Source organism: Lissotriton helveticus, chromosome 3_1 (genome assembly GCF_964261635.1).
Source record: "Lissotriton helveticus chromosome 3_1, aLisHel1.1, whole genome shotgun sequence".
NCBI classification, from domain to species: Eukaryota; Metazoa; Chordata; class Amphibia; order Caudata; family Salamandridae; genus Lissotriton; species Lissotriton helveticus.
This window is the reverse complement of record NC_136061.1, coordinates 983566864-983583365: the sequence shown is the minus strand read 5'-3', so window position 1 is coordinate 983583365 and position 16502 is coordinate 983566864. Positions and strand designations below refer to the sequence as shown.

At 42.0% G+C, this 16502-nt stretch overlaps 1 protein-coding gene across 1 annotated transcript in view; it reads right to left on the bottom strand.

The window, feature by feature from the left end:
• LOC144824194 (lanosterol synthase-like) overlaps positions 1-16502 on the bottom strand; it is a 227102-nt gene that overhangs the window by 132340 nt on the left and 78260 nt on the right. The window lies entirely within an intron of this gene.

Genomic DNA, 16502 nt, shown 5'->3' with positions numbered 1-16502 from the left:
GACCGCAACAACTATTTACATTATCGCAGCTTCCATTAACCAAGTCTAAAACGCCATTTACCATATTCACAACTTCTCCGTGCTAAACGGATTGCATCCACAATTGATCTGTATGCACAGGACAGTACTACCATTATCAAGAAATTTCATCAACGAGGTTACCCCAGAGAACTCACTCAAGCTGCAGAAGACAGAGTGTCGGGCAGACAAAGACAAGACCTACTTAAACTCGGAGAGAAGTCTCCAGACAAAGACACACGTTCTGTTTTTGTATCGAAATTCTCGACACAATCCACAAAAATCAAAGAGTCTATTCGCAAGCACTGGCCATTACTTCAATTAGAAACAGACTTCAATAAAGTGTTTGACAAACCACCCATCTTCGCTTACCAGCGTTCTAAAAACATACAATCTATATTGAAACAGTTGCCAACCATCGACAACACGATTTTCAAAGGCACGATACCGTGCCATAATCGTGGACATTGCAGTAGTATTATTCCAGGCAATTCCTTATCTCACCCCACTCAAGGAACACCCATACACCTTCGAGTCAATGCAACCTGTGATTCCATGAATGTTATTGTAACCGGGGCCAGCTGTCATGCCCCGAAAAGGGGTCCACTGTAATGATGTCCGACCCCCCCCCTCTTCTCTCCACAGCCACAACAACCCCCCGGAGGGTCGGGACCCGAGATCTATTCCTGTGACGAGGAAGACGACGGCGACTGGGGGCCCTTTAAATGGACGAGCAGTCTGATGGAGGAGGAGGAGTCAAGTCACCTGTATAAGGGAGGAACCGACGGTCAGACGGGGTGTTACTACACCGGAGGAGCGGACAGGGTGGCAGAGAGCGGAGAGGCGGGAAGCAGCGAGGAGGACTGGAGGAGAGGAGTGAGGCGGAGAAGCGAAGAGAGCATAGCGGAAGTCGAGAGGACCGAGAGCAGAGGACGGAGACCGTCGGAGGAGTCTCAAGATCCAGTGGACCCAGAGACGAACCCAGGAAGTCCGAATAGCCGAGCAGCACGACCAGCTGAGCCCGGAGGCCAACCCCACGATCCGCCCAGCCGTACGCCAGGAGGGGTACGGCTAGCCGAGGTACGTGATCGCTTCCTGGGGTGGTCGAAGAAGAAGGGTAGAAGCCCCCAGCAGCCCCCCTGAGTTTCTAAGTAGACTGGCACCCCCCCTCACGTATAGAACCACGATTGTTGTTCCGGGCACTCCTTTGGTTGATACAGCGCACCCGGTGTATCCCTCACATTCCTCTCACAAGCCCCCCCCCCTCGATAGATAAGCAAAGCCTGTGTAATTCGTGAAAACACTTACGTGTCCTCTCTTTTCTGCTTGTCCCCTGGTTATCGGCGAGAGCGGTCAGAACGGAGCCTCCGGAGCACAGCAGAAGGCGGAGTCCCGTCCGTAGAAGGGAGGAGGAAGTCCTACGAAAGACCCGACGGGAGAGAAGCCGATCTCCACGTAGCGGAGCAACAAGGAAAACATGTACTGACAGTTTGTTTGCTAAAATAAAACTCTCTACAACCAAAACCCGCATATTGCCTCTGCCTGTCCCCCCTGTTACAGTTATATATATGCTAAAATGCCCTTGTGGCCTCCCATACGTGGGAAAAACTGAACGTAAAATCAAAACAAGACTGACCGAACACCGCAGTAACATTCGCACGAAGAACTTAAAGTCCTGTGTAGCTGCTCACTTTGCCCAACATTCTCATAACCTAAGCCAAATCCGTTTCCTAGTCCTTGAAGTAGTGGATAAACACATTTACAGAGACAACAATAAAAACCTACTTCAACGTGAGCTATATTGGATATACCGCCTTCACTCCTTGCATCCAAAAGGACTTAATGACAGATTGGAATACAGTTGCCACTTATAATAATTTGCTCTGTACCTGTTTGATCTCTCTTTTTGACCATTTACCCTTTCAAGAATTCGATCCTATTCCCATTCAGCTCTAGTTCACTTGTTACACTCCTTTACCTCTTAGTTGCACCTTTCCTTTACTACATTTTCTATTCCTTTTGTATTTACACCCTTATCTTTCTTCTATCTCTTCACTTCAATTTTTAATTCCCCTTAGTTGCTTTACATTTATACTATATTGTGCTTTGGTACTGTTTTACTATTTGCATATGTTTTCATTTTTGTTCCCATCACCCTCCCTACGGTCCCATCACCCTCCCTACGGTCCTTTATCCTCGCGTTCCATTCACTGTCACAGTAACTCCGTTTACACTCAGTCCGCTTTCTATGAGCACAGTTTTCACCCACATTAAGGAGCATGTACGAATGCTCGGCGTCTTCCGGGTTCCTGTAGACACGGACTGGACCTTACCGCTAGTAGTTCGTCGACTTAACCATAACTCTCTTGGTCGGTAAGTGATCGAATCTTTAGTCCCTTTCACTACGATTTTCATTTGCCCCGCATGACGGTTGGCTTCATTTTTCGTTATATTCCTCGTTATATCCCACTCACTTCACGTGATATTTTCGTGTTTTAACTTATTATGCTTTCTCCTAGACTACACTAATGAACACCCGTAGAGTTACTTTCAAGTTTCGTCGAGGCACGCCACAAATTTCCGCTGCATATTAATCACATGCACGGTTTCCTTGTCTTTCGTTTTGTTGCCAGTCACCTCGCATCTTAATCCTAACAACGTCATTGCTTAACCTTGTAGTATTTCGCCTTTGTTCTTTCCGTAGTCACATCCCATAGATACTAACCTCACAACTTTTATCACAGACTCACTGTTTTTTAGACTCCTGAACTTTTTTAGCGCCCTACAGACATCTTTTTCTTTTACACAGATTTCCCCTGAAGAAGTGCAGTTTTGCACGAAATGCATCGGGATTACTAAAACTTTTGGAATACATTATTTGTATGACCTTGGAATTCATGATTGACAATCATATGCAAAATAACATCATCATATGACGTAATATGATTGAAATGTGAAAAGTTTGCTTAAATTGAAATTTGAATTAAATAAAGACTACTATGACTACAATTACCTCTGAAGTACCAATCTACATTGCATAACGCACCTTTGTGCATTCAAGAGTGCCCAGGGATAGTCCTTACTCCCTGTAAGGCCAGCTCACTCCGATTATTCTACAGCACCTTGTGGATTCAGAAGGTGACCTCCCTGAGCACCTATAACAGTTTTACCTATTTACCCTTGTGACTTACTTCAGTTACCCAGGAGTGCAGCGGTTTCAAGTTATTGTGAGATGAGGTTATACTCATCCACCCCGGAACTGACAAATGAGGACTCGACTTTTCTTTAAAAGTTACTCTTTTAGATAGATAGAGCTAGTGAAAAAGGTATAAAAAGTGCTGATTTTACCGAGTAAAAAATTTCTTCTGATTTTCTACCAGAGATGCTGTTAGATTGCTGATGTTCCTGTGATGTAAGATTCTTTTTCTCGACTTATGATTTCTCTTTACAGGAATGGCACTTTAGTGAGGGATTTTAGTTAGGGAGTTAGGAGAATGGACTTTGGGAACTATCTGTCTTTTGCTAATACTTGCGTTCTAAACTTAAAATGTTAACGTTATTTCTTAAATTTTCTAAAATAAATTAAATTAACTGTTTTGAATTAAGCTTTCGTTTAAATGTCATTTGATGATTAAATAAATAAAGAAAGAAAATAAACCTTTAGACATGTTAAAATTGCTTTAGTAAAATTAGAAAAATGGAAAATAAAGCTGGTCTTGAGTTTTCCTACGCCTAATTTTTTACTAGCAGACCCATCGACCCTTGTGGCGATATGTCTAAATGTATATTTTCTGATGATAAAACCATGGTAAACTCGCAAAAAACTGCCGATGTATATAATATAAACGTTTAATTGATTTAGACATTTCGCTATGATACAGCAGCTCTCATTGAGATTCACTGATCCCTAGAGTAAGGTAGAGATTATTTGTACGGAAACTCACAGTGATATGGGCCCCACTGGAGAGTGAATGTATGTTTTGGTATTTCAGGGATAAGTGATATGGTTTCAGAGATTATTTTTGGAGTAGTGCTGCATCAGGGCAGGTGCTGTGACATTTGGTGCCTTTCTTAGTTATTGTTGGAGTGCCCGCTGGCTCCTAGTGCGCAACCTCCACTCCCATTGTCCTGCACAGAGACCACACACTGCCTATTTTTTCTGTGCTCAAAGTCTTCCAAGAAATGCAGTTTTAGATGTTTCGATCGCTGACTTCAGCATGCTATGTGGTAGCCACCATCTTGGATTGGGTTTCGTTGCCACGTACGAGGGAGCAACAACGCCTTGGAACCACAGTGGTGTAATTTTCTTCAGTGACAAGCACACCACTTGTCATTGTTTGGTCAGCAGCTTGTTATTTACGGTGACAAGCATACCCGTGTTATTTTATTAGTGTTGTGCACACCGTGCGGCGTTGTAGTGCAGCAGCATGTCGTTTTACGGTGACAGGCACACCCTTGTACAAGGTATTTGAAATTTTAAAATTCAACGTAGGTCTTTGTGATTTGTGGAGTACTCTTTGTGTATTCATTCTACATCTACGTGTCAGTTATTGGGACAGTGTTCAACAGCTCATCATTTATAGTGACAAGCACACCTTTTGCGATGTACTTTTAGTTCAGGACTCGAAAAATCATAAAAATTGCACTTGTCCCGCAGGTCCAGTAACGTGAAACATCTACTCGACCTAACTGAAATGCACTTGTCCTCTGACTCTGAAAGCTGAGCAAATGTGACAAGTTAACAAGATTTAAAAGCATTTTTATTACTCATTCAATTTGTGAGCAATACAGATGCCTTTAAATCTTGCTAGTTTGTCACATTTGCTCTGCTTTCAGAGGCAGAGGTCAAGTATCAGTTTGTGTTCCTACTCCAGAAAGGGTGAGTAGGACCAAAATAAATCTCATCCTTATTGAATCTGACTCACATGTGGATTTTTCGAGCCCTGTAGCTGCCTCAATTTGAAACTGTACAAGTCTGGTGTTTCTCCTCACTGTTGGCAATTAACATTCTCTGGTATTAGGCACTGATTCCTTATTTTGTCATTTTAATTTTTCTTCGCTCAACTTCAGTATATGCGCATCTCAAACTTATTCCTTGACCCTCCACAGATCTTTCTTGCTTCTACTGGTGGTGCTCCCATAAAGTGGCAAGAATTGAGGGAATATTTTTAAACTACATGGATGCAATAGAAGAAGGAGAAGAGGAGTTATCCCAAGTAAGGAAGATAAAATCTTGTTACATTCTCTTGGTCCTCAAGGTCTCAAAGTGTACAATTCTTTAGAAAAAATTACGCCCGTTCTAGAGACTCTGATGTTTTTCTTCATGCGTTGGAAGATTTAGACGCCTATTATTCCACCTCTGTGTGCATCGGCATTAATCGCCACAAAGTCTTTGGCAGGGAACAAGAAAAACAAGATACTATTGAGTAGTTTGTTTCATACTTGAAAAAGCTAGCCATTACATGCAGATTAGCCCCTTTGCATGATGAATTTGTTCGGTACCAAATCATTATGAACGTTAACAATGAGCATGTTCAAGAATGGTTGTGGGTATTTGGTGAGGCACAATTATCTGAAGTGGTTGCTTTAGTTAAGAAGGCTGAGATCGCCAATAAGTGTGCAAAGCAGCATCAGGGGTACCTAAAGATGTTGGGAAGGTTACAGTCAGTAAAGTGGGTAATAAAGCTAAGAATAAATCCAATTATCCAAAAGTGGACAGGGGGAAGGAATATAAAACCAAAGAAATGAAATGCTACAGGTGTGGATGTAAAGATCATCTTGCATACAGTAAGCGGTGTCCAGCAAACACACAAAAATGTGGTGAGTGCGGTTTGGTTGGGCACTATGCCACAGTTTGTAGGTGCAGCAAAGGTAATAAAAAGAAAGTTTCTTTGGTTGCCTGTGAAGAAGAAGATACTGGGTCTGACACAATCAATGAGGATGATCCTTCCAAGGTTGTGGATTGTGTTTTGAGAATTACAGATAATGTGTCTCTTTTGAATTTACAGTGTAAAAGTAAACCTGTATGTTCCATACGTTTTGTTGGTGTTGAGATGGTCATTGTAGCTGATTCTAGGTCTCCCTATACCATTATTGACGAGGATCCGTCGGATAAGACATTCGCTGTAGTACTTGGCTCATCCTTGTTACCACCTGACGTTGCACCAGAAAGTTTCACGGGTGAAAAAATATCTCTTGAGTGGTACATGGAACTTAGGGGCATATTATCAAGCACCTTATGGCCGCGTCATCGGCCCTTTTCTGCCAATAACGTGGCGATATTTGCATCGCGCAATCATCAAGGCAGCGTTAAGTCGATTAACATGGGTTAAAGCCACGTTAATCGACTTAACGCTGCCTTGTTAATAGGTCCCCTTTCACGAGGAAATCATCGTGAAAGGGGGCTGCAGTGGGTGTTGCGGTGGGCGTTCCACCGCAACACCCATTCACTTCGACGCTGCCACCTATTATCAAGAGAGGTGATAATAGGTGGCAGCGCCGAATTTAAGAACAGGAAAGACCTGTTCTTAAGGTGGCGAAACGAGGAGAAATGCTTCATTTCTCCTCGTTTTTGCTTTTTCCATGTGTGCTGCCCACTGGCGTAGCTGGGGGGGGGGGGGCATGGGAGGACGCTGAGACAGGCCCGTGTTTGTTGACGCTGCAGAAGTTATTTTGGTCCTAATTGTGCTGTAATGTGTCCTCAGTTCCCCATGGGGTGCGCCGTGTTGGCTACACGATAAACATGTCCCCGCAGACAGTCTGTGTCTGTCAGTGATCCGGAGTGGTAGACGAGCAGTGATGCTGCAATAACACCTCGAGGTTACCTTGTAGGTCACCCGCCTCCACGGGTGCGCTTTCTCCACATTCACTCCGGCACCCCACTCCACCCCACTTCGGCGCAAGCAGTGTCCAAATGAACTGAGCCAGAAAAGCAGAAAGACCAGTAGTCTAACAAACCAAGCCGTCAATCCACAATGTGCGGTGTGCTTTCTATCGACACACATTATTCAGGTATATGGTGCTGATGGCTGCTTTTATTTTACTGTCTTGCCTCTGCTATGTCAGATTGGTAATCTGAGTCCAGTCATACTAGCCAATGATTGCACTAGTCCGGCAGTAGCTCCACAAGAATGATGAAGTTACAGAGGAAATATCAGTAAGTGGAATAAACTGCGTAAAGGCAAAGGCTTGTGCAGTTGGGCTGGATCTATGTACTTTAAAATGTCAAATGCTTGCCGAATCTAACCAGAACCTAATATGTATTTCTTCTCAACTCTCACTATCTCTCAGGTAAGGACCAGAATGGCTGGGCTGCCTGGTCTGGTAAAAAAATGTAACAAACTGAGTATTTATAAATTCATACGGAGTTGGATTGTCACAAAAGCGGAGGCCCATTGAAAGGTGGGGGGCCTGGGCCAGAGCCCAATTTGCCCATGCCTTGAGACGTGTGAGAACCTTTTCATTAGCACAAAACACAGTTTACAACAAATCCAGAGAGTGTTGGTTTTGTCTGCTGTCACATATGTTAACTGTGTATAAAGTTAAATGCAGTCCCACCTCTCTGGTGAAAGTGTATGGGATTATGTAAATGCACCCAGTCTGCAAATAGCAGAAAACATTTTTTTAGGGAGACGTCTTGGCTTAAATAAGTAAATCTTGACAATTGCCCCACGAAGAAGTGTACCTCAGCTCAGTGGCATAACATAGGGCCCCTGGTGCGCGTGGGGACCGAGCTGCAGGGGGGCCCCCTCAGATCAATACGCTGCCCTGAGAACTCCTGATTGAACGCGGAAGGGGGGGCAAGTTTTGTTACGCCACTGCACCAGCTATCTCAAGGCAGTGGTGTAGCACAAAATGATTCCCCCAAACCCGCAGAAAGTGTTGCGCGTGCCCGAGTCTTTCATGCCTCACAGATATGTATTGAACTTGGTCTGGTTGGGGTCCCCCAGAGAGTTCCCCCCTGCACCATAGGGGTTGCAGGAGTCTGCGTAAGGCCCCTGTCTCAAGGATGGTTTTAACGTGCTGCCCTTCTTGTTAGGGATGTGTTTGTGGGCGAATCCTGGTGCAAGAATACATAGTTGCTTTTTGGTTGACTCAACTTGTGGCATATACAATGCCCTCGTTAAATTACAATAAATAAGCTACTGGGCCATGAATCTAGGTTACCCTGACCTGTTTAGTAAGGCGGAAAATGTAGGGGCCAAAGACAATGTGGGATTTGAAGTTGTTTGTAGGCTATAATTCGAGCGAAAGGGATCCTCCGTTTAATAAAAAAATGAATCAATAAATGACTTTAGTGACAGCGGTACTCTCCAAAACTACCTTTTGGATGGGACCTTGCTTCATGTTAGTTGTGCAGCCTTTTTGAAATATATTTATTGGTGAGATTTGGATGTGGCACAGTTCACCATCTAAAGGCACAAACTAACCTTTCATATGATTTATATACAAAAAGAGGCAACAGTGGTACAAATGTCGCACATCATTATCATCAGAGGAGCATTGTAGTACAGACAACAGTGGTGCTCTAAACACTATTGACACATCTGTCGCCACGATGTGTCCCAGCTAGATCCGCGAAGTTCATTGATCATAGCCCAAACCACATGTTAACAAAGAGCTCTACTAATGTATATGTATTGCTCACTTTCTGCTTCAAGCCCCCTAGTTTATGTTGTTACAACCAATGTCATATGAAATATTATTCTCTCATTCCACAGCATTAAGACCGAAAATCAATATGTATACATTAGAAGTGCTCCGCTATTTAATTGTTAACCTTTCATATGAAACTGATGATAATTATTCATGGCCTTGCGCCAGCTCATCTAGTCACACGTCAATGCACTTTTTATTTTATTGTCAACACTACATAACCTTAAGCCAAAAATTTCCCATAAAAATAAATAAGCGGGCAAGTATTTCACATAAATCTGAAGAGATTTTATTGTATCTGTGTGACTCTTTATTGTTTTTTTTAAGTTGGTCCGTTTTAATGTTAAAGTGTAAATTACTAGTTTTAAGATTTACACACAAAGAATTAACTTTGAATGAACTGACGTTATGTATATTTTGAATGTCTGAGACAGTTTCTCCGAGCCTATTACTCTGTGATGGGAATTCAGTTTCTGGCACATTCAGTTTGGTATCCCCCTGCCCCTGTCTCAGAAATAAGGAATCTTGGATTATACTTTGAAGATTGCTGCAATTTTTCCCAGTAAGTTTCAAATGGCAATTTATATGCATCTTTTAACTTGGATGATACAGCACCTTTGAGTAGGGTAATGATATGTTATACATTCCAGAGGCTGCGTCACACGTAAATGTGAGCCTTAGAAACGTTGCAGCCTATCTCAGATTACTGAATTGTGATTGACAGACTACAGGTATTTTAAACTGCACACCCCTTATTTTGTGGAATTAGAAGAGCAGTGATTGTTTTAGCCAGTGTGGCATCCCTCGATTAAGCTACCTGTTCAAAGGCGGATCAGTAACAAGCTGCTCCGCCATATACATAAGGCACTTAACATGCCAGTTCTTAGCATCTTGATCGACTTGCTCAAGGTTCTCCAAAATCGGTCCTGGAGGGCCGGATCCATTCCAGATTATTTAGATGAATACATTTATCTAGGGGGGAGAGGAGGGGAGAGGAGTTGGCCAAACGGCTAGGGCGGTTGTCTCGAATCGGGGGAACTGAGTTAGAGTCTCGTCAACGACGCTGAACATCCTGTGATTCTGGGCAATTCACTTAATCTCCCCATGCCTGACAAAAAATAAATGTGTCCTCATGTAACGCAACTAGTGCTATGTAAAGCGCTCTGATACCCGATTCGGGTCAAGTTTGCGCTATATAAAACTCTGTAAAATAATAAATAAATCTAAATGGGAATATACTCAAAATCTGACATGGATCCGGTCCTCCAAGACCAACTTTGGAGAACCCTGCTTGCTCGTAGATCCCAGTCCACCATGCATGCATCACCTCCTACCTTCAGTTCTGAGACGCTTAATCGGATATTTATGTTAAGGTTGACTCCTTCTGAAATTCTTTTCCTGAAACCCTACATTAACAATCCAAGCAATTGAAAAACAGATGAACCTCAAAGACCTGTCTTCACCTTCATCAGTCATATCATACCTTCATCTATTCAGATGGTGCTTAGAGAAGGGGTAGTCTAGCACTTATTACAGAATATATAAGAAAAAAAGCATCAATGGTGGTCATCTGGACTCCTTAAAGTCAAATGACATTGCAACATTAAGAGTGTGATTGCACATATCAGAACTAAAAGCTCCAGGCTACTGCCAGGATGCTATTGTGTAGATGGATGAATTTATAGAAGCTTCTAGAACAAGTGGTACGACTCCCATTCATAATGAAGAGTTCCTGTCTTAAGACAAGTTACCTGACCTCTTGCAAGACAGTATGGCTACACTTCCTGCTTATCAGTATCTTCTGATAGGTCTTCGGTGTTGTGTGTATATAAATAGTGAATGTGTGCATATATATAGTGTGTGTGCATGCGCGCCCATCCGTGAAAACACTTGTTAACTATTTCCTCAAACAACTGAATTATATAAAATACTTTTAAACATGGGTATTTGGCAACCTCTAGGACAGCCTATAATTAAACTGTGTTTATTGTGCTGCTACCTGTAGTAACGTACACCACTATAGTAGCTCGAGTTTAAAAGCTATGAATCTGAGGGCCCGAGTTGGCAAGGTTGTGGAGCTTACTGATCCCTTTGTGCTGAGTTTAGTTCTAAGGGCACACAGTGAGTCATTCCCTGTGAATAATTAATTTGCTGTTTTTGAAAGATAAAGAATCACAGGCTTCGTCACTGATAAGTTGGTTTTGGGTCCCCAGAGCACATCACGTGTGTGCACGTCCCCACTTTAATGGGGAGACCATGATGTTTGGTCATTTAATGTAAGCTGTAGATGATGGATCCCCGAACAGTGTCATGTATGTACATGTTTGCATTGTGCTGAGGGGATTACCAGGTAATCGTTCACGCAGCTCTCTGATGGATGTCACATGTGGTTTTTCTGAGTCCCCAGATAGATCATGCAGTCTGTGTGTTCTCCTTTGTACTGCTGGTCACCAGTGTATTCAACTGTGTAGCCTTGGACTGTGTCATGTATGTGCATGTAACTTGCATGATCGAGGTAACTATTAGCGGCGATACTACGTGTCTCTTGGACCTCTTTCAAGTGCTTGCTGTCCTTTTTCCCCAGCTCCTGATCCCCCGGGGGCGGAAAACTGAGGGATGGCCCCGGGCGCAACAAATTCTAGCTACGCCTTGTGCACACATGGAAAAAGCAAAAGGCCAAGGTTTGTTTATGTACAGGAAGGCGTCCCTTCCTGTACATAAACCAACCTCTTTTTAAAAATGCCAATTTGTAACTTACATGTGTGTTGCATGAAGCAGCACACATGTAAGTTACAAAATAGCATTTAAGCTTTGTTTATGTGCAGGAAGGAACACCTTCCTGTACATAAACAAACCTTCCCTGCCTGCGCTGGTGTTAAGTTGTAAAACGTATCGCCATCGCAGGGGGAAACGCTAGGCTGCACCATATCCTTGGTAATATGGTGCAGCCTAGCGTTTCCGAAGTGGCGAAAGAGGCGTTAAGCCAAGGCCGCTAACACCTCTCTTTGCCACTTTGTTAGTAATATGCCCCTTAATTTTGAATTTAAGGGAAGATCAGCCATTGGGAAATTGTATGTCACCCGTGAGGGGTCATCAGTTTTGGGTTGGGTAGAACAGATAAATGTAAACATTATATTAGACCCTAATAGTTCTGCACAAGCTCATAATGACCTCTATAGTCAGAAGTTAAAAGATGAATATCCTGAAGTGTTTTCAGGCAAGATTGGTAGTTTGCAAAGATTTGTACATAAAATCACTCTGAAGAAAATGTTAAACCCAAGATTCACAAATCTAGAGGTATTCAATGGGTTCTAAGAGAGGAGGTTGAAAAGAAATTAAAGACCTTATTGTATGGTGGTATTATTGAAGAGGTTGATGCCTCTGAATAGGTTACTGCCATGGGAATATACCTTGTTTTCCAGCATGCTTTTTTAACGCATGCCATTACAACGGGGTCATTACAACGACCGCGTTGTAACAACAACTTGCTCTAGGGGGTGGCACTGGATGTTGGAATAGTATAATTTACTGTGCAACAGTAGGGAAGGTGTTGGATTTTAAATCCAACACCTTCTGACTCCTAGAACAAGTCGTTGTTCTGACTTGCGGAGTAATGGCATGTGTTGTAACAATGTGGTCGTTGTAATGACCACGTTGTAATGGCATGCGACCTATGGGAAGATTCATTTATGCATTGATTTGAGAAGTCTTAACGAGAATATTACAGTTGAGAAGTTTCCCCTCACAAAGATTAATGAGTTGGTGTCACTCACTTAGAATATGAAATGGTTTTCGGTGATAGATTTGTCATCAGCATACCATCAGGTTACGTTACATGAAGATAACAAGTGCTTAACTACATTTATGACGCCCCAAGGTTGTTATCGCTTTATACATATGCCTTTTGGGCTCGCAACGGCAGCTGTCGTCTTTCAGGAACTCAAGCATAAATTGTTTGTGGGAATCCCTGGAGTAGTTTTTTTTCCAGGACGACATCCTTATTATAGGGGAGTCCAAAAAGGTCCATGATAGTAGGGTGCACATTATCATTGAGTGATTACGTGAAAGTTGTTTGACTGCAGAGTTATCCAAATGCAGATTTGGTGTCCAGTCTTTACATTACCTGGGGCACAAGATCTCGGCAAAAGGGATTAAACAAAGAGAAAATGTATTGAATACTACGAAGGATGCTTCTTTATCCCAAAAGAAGGATGAGTTGTGCTCTTTTCTGGGCCTCATAGAACTCTACAGCAAGTTTATGTGTGTTTTTTAAAAAAAACATACAATTTACGGCAGTTGTTAAAGAAAAAGCCCACCTTTCTATGGACGAAGTGCCTACAATATGATTTCGACAAGATAAAACAGGAATTGTGTGTAGCAAAGAATTTGGTACGTTTGATCCTACTCGTGCTTGTATCATCACTACGGATGCAAGCAGTAAGGGTATAGGAGATGTTTTATTGCAAAGAGACACGAATGAGAAAGAGGGCACAGTGGCATATGCTTCTAGATTGTCCCCAGCGGAAGAACGCTATTCGGTCATAGAGAGAGAGACTCTAGTGGTTGTGTGGGGATTATAGCACTTCAGAAGCTTCATTTGGGGTCTCTAGGTAGTAATAAGGTGTAATCATAAACCGTTTCTCAAAGTCTTATCTACTGAAGGGTTACTAAATGAATTGTTAGGATGTCTATATGTTTACTCATTACAATTATTCTGTGAATCACATACCTGGAGTGAAGAACCAAGTTGCTGATTGCCTAAGCAGGTTGCCCTTACCCCTAGAGAGTGCACCAGAGTCATGGGATGATTTATTTATAGCTTTGATTGATGTTCCTTTTGGGAGTGAATCTGTAGACATTAATGAATGAATGGAGTCATTCACCAAAGATGAGGTGTTAACCAAAGTCAGAACGTTTGTTGTGCAAGTTTGGCCTGAAAAAAAGTCCTTAAGTGAAGATCTGAGGCATTTTTGGGAGGTGCATGAGGATTTATCCTTGGTAGGGATAATGTTTTACGTGGTAAAAAAACGTATTCCTCCAAATGGGGTAAGAGTAAAGTTGATTAATTTGTGCCACAAGGGTCATCTGTGATTTGTCAAGAGCAAGAAGAGGGTAATTACTTCTGATGAGACTCAGACAATAGTTATTCCTTTTGTCACCCATTTCTTGTCCTGAGATGGCGTCAGAAACCTTGTTCCAAAGAGAAGGGTTGCCCAAGCGAGTGGTCATAGACAATAGTGCTCAGTTCAGAGTGTTTGTGTGGAGCAATTTTTTGAATGTAATGGTGTTGAATACAAAGTTACTTCAATGTATCATCCTAGTGGGAACGATGAAGTTGAACGCTTCAACCGTGTGATTAAAGACAACGGGCCAAATTTAAGAATCAAAATTGGTTTATAGCAGTAAAAAAAATGCTTTGGGTGTATCATACGATGCCCACTGTTACTGGTTACAGCCCTTTTACCATAATGAGGGATAGAATACCTTTCACTAAAGATAATCAGTGTTGGTTGAGACGTTCCAGATTGCATGAGTGGTCTCCATGTGAAGTAAAAAAAAACATCAGGTTGTACCAAGAGAATTACAAGAAGTATTGTGATGATAAACGCAATGCCAAAGAGTTTCCCTCATGAAAAGTGACGAAATTGCCTTTTAAGGTTAGGAAGGGTGAGAGTAAGTTTTCCAAACCTTTAGAAGTTCTTGAAGTGTTTACTACCTCAGCAAAATTGTGTGATGGAAAAGTGTGAAACATGAGTAGGTTAGTGAGGTATGACAAAGGGTTGAAGGACTGGGTAGATCTTCAGGAAACAAGAGAGTTTCATTGGCCGGATTCCCTTCAAGATGAGTTTTACAATATCCCTGGTGGTGAACCTTGTCAGAATCCTCTCCCAAGTGACAGCATGTCACAAGAAAATGTAATACGGCGTCACAGTTTCCAGGGAAGTCAATCCTGCCAGAGTCCTGTCCTTGTTGAGATTGTGACAGAAGAAAATGTTAGAGAGTCTGCACTTATCCCAGAGGGTCATTCCTTTAACAAATGTGGAAGAGAGATTAGACATTTTTATAGAGAAAGGGAGGAACCCTACTATTTCTGATAGGGACAGGGTAAGTACACGTTACAAAACAAGAGGTCCCAGATTAAGAAGGCTCAATTGTGCCGGGACCGCGTTGGATGCAGGGAGGCCGTTTCCATCGACAAAGGTCTGTCAAGTATTTTTAACCCGCACAACGCTAGAACTATGATATTCAGTCCAATAAGAATTAAAAGAGGACATATCACCCGATTTCAAGCCCAGTCTACATCCAGACGTGACTGTAGAGTTGACCTATATTAGGCTTCTTGACAGCCTTCTATAAGTCGTTTGTTCTTTGTTGACAATACGGTGGCTCCAACGAAGGTCCCTCTGTTTCAAAGCCTTATCCAGTGCACATCAACATGAAAAAGGAAAGCGTAAAATGTCACCTTTCCCCGTTGTAATCTATACGGTGACATCGAGATTAGAAGGAATTAAAACCCCTAATGTGTGAAAGAAAACTGTCCTGATGAAGGTGAAAATCAACTGAATCACCGAAACGCTGCGTCGACCTCTGTTTTCTTCTTATTGTTGTTTTTATTGAATGTATAAAATATTTCTTTGAACAAACTGTATGAACTGTTTTTAAAACTGTATGAACCGTTTTTAACTTGCGAAAAGTTTTCTTCGTATAATATATGCATGTAATAAATAGATACGAATATTTTTTAAACCGTTTGGTATTGTTTTAATTTTATATTTATTCGCTGACATAACTCTGCTCTTCCACCTGATTTTGTTAATGGTAATTATTTAGATCCAAATGTGTTCCTAAGGACTTTAGCCTTCTTAATCTGGGACCTCTTGTTTTGTAAAATAGAGAGATTAGACCACCAGAGTACCTGAAGGATTATGTCACTTATGTTAATTTTTAGGTGATTTTTTTCCTTCTTCCTGTTGTATTTTCCACATGCGTTATATCCTTCATCCCCTCTTTTTGTTCTGTTTCCCATGCATTGTTATTTTAGTAGGACATTGTTATTCTAATACTGCATTATGCAGTTAAGGAGATGTGTTATATTGTGCTTACAGTATAATGTATTTATGTCATTGATGACACTTCGAATGTTGTAGTATGATCAATGCCCAGTTGGAAATTTGTTGTTGGTCAGGACAGTCGTGCTGATGTCCTTTGTCTGGATTTACTTAATAAAGAATTCCTGTTAACTTCAAAAGTGGTTCCTGTATATTTAACAGTTGCCACGAGAAGCCAGAATATAATTCAAATGTACCTGCCTTACATGAGAACTTCACACCTACAATAACTAGCCTAACTTTCAATGGGGATGTATGACGTACAACGCATGTTATTACAACGCATGCCTTTACGACGCAAGTTTTACAACGCAAGTCGTTGCAACGACTTGCGTTGGGGGGCGCTGGATAGTGAATAGTTTAATTTACTATTCCAACTCCAGTCCCTGTGGATAGTACGGAAGGTGTTGGAAACTTGCCTATCCTAGGGCGCACCCCAGCTCAATTCGTTGTAAAAGTTGCGTTGTAATGGTTGCGTCGTAAAGGTACTTCGTTGTAATAGTTGCGTTGTAAAGGATGTTCCCCTTCAATGGTCCTAACAGCTGTGAAGGTGAGAAATACCTTGTTAGAAAGGGTTTATCTCAACAAAAAGCCAAGAAATTCAAGACCCCTATGGCACCACCCTACGCCTTCTCTAGAGCATTACCACCCTCTTGGGAGATGGAGATAGAAATGAAGCTAGATATGCGGAGGTGACTTCCTCCAGTTCAGGAAAACATT